This window comes from Elephantulus edwardii, unplaced genomic scaffold (genome assembly GCF_000299155.1).
Source record: "Elephantulus edwardii isolate Elephantulus edwardi_28Jun2011 unplaced genomic scaffold, EleEdw1.0 scaffold00172, whole genome shotgun sequence".
In the NCBI taxonomy this organism is placed as follows: domain Eukaryota; kingdom Metazoa; phylum Chordata; class Mammalia; order Macroscelidea; family Macroscelididae; genus Elephantulus; species Elephantulus edwardii.
The window spans coordinates 6,184,663-6,188,121 of record NW_006399922.1 but is presented as its reverse complement, the minus strand read 5'-3'; the positions used below and the strand labels follow the sequence as shown (position 1 = coordinate 6,188,121).

Sequence of the window (3,459 nt, the reverse complement as noted above, 5' to 3'; positions counted from 1 at the left end):
TGTAAGAAACAAATTTAATTAATTAGAAAACACATGGAAAAGTGTCTGCTGATCTAAAATTCTTAAAATCCACAGAAATTGTATTGTGGGGGTTTTTAAAAATATATTTCACACATGAGGTTTTAATGTTTTTATTTAGGAAAAGATCAAATCTGAAGCTATAATGGCTCGCTCACCCTAAAGCATCCCTTTCAGTCTATGAAAAAAGTTTTCTTTGTCCCTAAAAAACGAACAGCATTTTTATTAAAAGAAAACACAATATGCACTTTAAACTAGCCAATCTGCACCATCATAAAAGCAGCAGGATGTTCTGACCCTTTCTCTTCCCCTTTCTCAAGCATTCAAATCGGAGGGGAAATACTGCAAACTTTAAGAACCGCAGTGGCTGCCCTCAGAGTAACCACTGAACAAGGACAGTGCAAGGATTAAACTGTATATCTATTTCTAGAAGGCAGAAGCTTGGGTGCTCTAAGTTTTACAAGTTAAAGTAGCACAGACAGGCAAAAGCTCACAGTAAATGCACACCAAAACAGGGTCCTTGGTGAAGTCACCTCACTGGGTTACTGCTTTTACAGAGGAGGGGAGACATACCTAAAATGGAGTAGGAAAAAAACTCAAAAATCTAAACTTTTGTCACATTAACAGGAATCTCAAACCTTTTGTATCCCCATGCTCATAGGTAGTTTGGACACACATTATAACTAGCTTCAGTATTCAGGAAGAAGAGTGCTGTTGACAAAGGACATAAGAATTCTTCATGCTTCTGATATCTCAGATTTGCTGAGTGCGATCTCCAGTTCCAAGTCTTCCTGTTCTTGCTGATTCAGTCGAGTAAGTCTCTGCTATTCCTCTCTCTCACTTTCCCTCTTGGCCCATTCAATCATATCTTCTTCAGAGGGATAAGCACTGAAGTTAGCAAAATTGCTTGGGTTAGCCACTTCACTGGCAGTGGTAGTAGTAGAAGTAGTGAATGGATCGCAAAACATATCAGGATCTTTTTCTTTGGGACTATCATTGCCTGGGAAAGGCTGAAATGGATCTTTCCATTTAAAAGGATCAGAAGAATCCAATTTGTTGATGGGTCTTTTTCCAGGTGGGGGTGGGCAAGGTCTTGTTGGAGTTCCGATCTTTGGTGGCAAGGCTGGAGGTACATCTTCACTTTTGACTGATGTTTCCTCAAACACATTCTTTGTAGTGACCACATTAGTGGCAGAACTTGATGTGGCAGAACTAAATGGATCCTCATTGTTGACCTTTGACAATGTGCTGAAGTCAGCAAATCCATCTCCAAATGATTCATTTCCAAAAACAGAAGCAAAGGGATCTGTGGCTGAGTCACTTGCTGCAACAACAACAGTTCCACCAGGAGCAAAATGGTCATTGTGCTTCAATGTTTCTATCGATGTATTACTGCTACTGCTGGCTGCGCTGAAAGGGTCAGCACTTGAAGCAGCAAAAGGATCAGTAGCAGACTGCTTGAAGAAGCAGTCAGAGGCAAACCGATCTGAACCTTTGAAAGGATACCCTCCAAATGGGTCAATTTTCCCAAAAGGATCATCCTATCCTTGAAGGGATCACTACTGCCAACAAAAGGATCAGACTGGAAGAAATCCAAATTTGTATCTGCAACTGGATCTGTCAGTGAGTTTGATTCTACATTAAATGGACCTTCCTCTTTTGACTGTTTCTCACTGTTAAATTCAGGACAAGCTTTTTCTTCAACAGCTGCAGTCACCATTTCCTTTTCATCAGTCATACTGGTAGGTGATATTTCAGGACTGTTTCTTGCTGGAGATTCCTGGTGTATGGGCTCAGATTCTAAATTGTTCTGGCCTTCAGCCTGCTCATTAAGGTTGGCTGTTTCACTGCTGCTGGTGCTGAGGCTGCAATAATCTGCAGCACCATTTACAAGAACGTTCTGTGGACTACTACACCAATTTAACTGATGATTATGGTTATCCAGCTCTTTCATTTCCATTAGTTTCATCTGCATTGAACTGATTTCCTGTTGTGAATCATATAGATGCTGTTGAAGAGGTCCCAACTGTGCTTTGTCTGATTCCACACTCTCTTCTAATTCTGCTGTTTCTTGCTGTAGGCAGCTCAGTTCTTCTCTAGCTTTGGCCAATTCTTCTTCATAAGTGGAGATCTGTGATTCTTGACTAGTTAATTCAGCTTTCATGGATGAGATCAGTTGGGCTTCTTCAGCACATTTCTTTCTGACTTTCTTGAGCTGCTCTTTCAGTTGGGCTTTCTGCTCATCCAGTTCATCAAGGAGTTCCTGTACTTGCTGCTTCTGGGCCTGAAGCTTTTGAAGATTAGTATTCTCCCTATGAACCTCATCTTAAAGATCCTGAACCTCACTTGTCCTCTGTTTAACAGTATCTTCTTTCTCCTTAAGGTACTGTTCCACATTATTCTTTTCCCTCTGTAGGTCAACTATTTCATTGTTAGGGGTATCTAGCTCCTTAATAGCAGAGAAATCTGCAACAGGACTTGATCCTATGATGTTCTTCTGTAAATTGGCCCTGTCTGATGGTGGGATCATCTCAGGAGTAAGGCTCTGAGGAGGATCAATACCCTTTATTAACTTTTGGTTGATTAAGTGAAAAGCCAAAGCAAACTGATCCTTTGAAAGCTTCCCACAATCCTTTGTGTCACATAATGCCCAAATATGAGCTAATAAGGCAGAAGGTAAACCTGTCTTCAGGAAGATTTCACGGACCTCCAGTCCAGACACAAATCCATCTAAATCTTTATCAGTTTTCACAAAGATTTCATCATATTTAGCTTTTTCTGCAGGAGATACAACCCAAGGTGGTAAGGTTCCTTGACTGATGCTGAAGAAGGGATTGACCGCACTGAGCCTGATATACTGACCGTTTTTCTCTTAGAAGGTGGCACCGAGGCTGGAGGCAAGGACATTGGCACAGGTTCCTTCTCCAGTGCGCAGTATACCAAAAACATGGCAACTGCAAACTCTTCTCTGTCAAGCATGCCATAATGGTCAATATCACTCAGTTCCCAAACTCTTCCAAGGATATCCACAGGTAATTTAGAGTTGATTAACACTGGTTTCACTTTATCTCCAGATAAAAATCCATTCACAGGGCTTAAACTATCAAAAATGGCATCATATTTGGCCTTATCTTCAGGTTTAACAGCCCATGGGAGTTCCGTAGAGGTTCCACTGAATAGTAAAGGACTACTGGTATCATGAAATCTTGGTGGAGGAACAGCAAGGTTCAAGCTACTCAGTGAAACATCCAATCCATTCTGGGCACAAGCCACCAGACGCAAAGCAACAAAGAATTATTGTTTGTTCAGGATACCTTTGCCATCTGTGTCAGCCAAATCCCAAATCTTTCCAAGTATCAAATCTGGAAGCCCCGATTTTTTCAGGAAAGTAGCAGCATCAGAGGCCAACACCCTTCCAGTATTGCCTGTATCAACCTGTCT

General features: G+C 41.3%; 1 pseudogene; it reads right to left on the bottom strand.

Annotated features, from left to right (window-relative positions):
* Positions 1-755: 755 nt before the first annotated feature.
* The window catches only part of LOC102874368, a 22,649-nt pseudogene continuing 19,945 nt past the window's right edge, over positions 756-3,459 (bottom strand).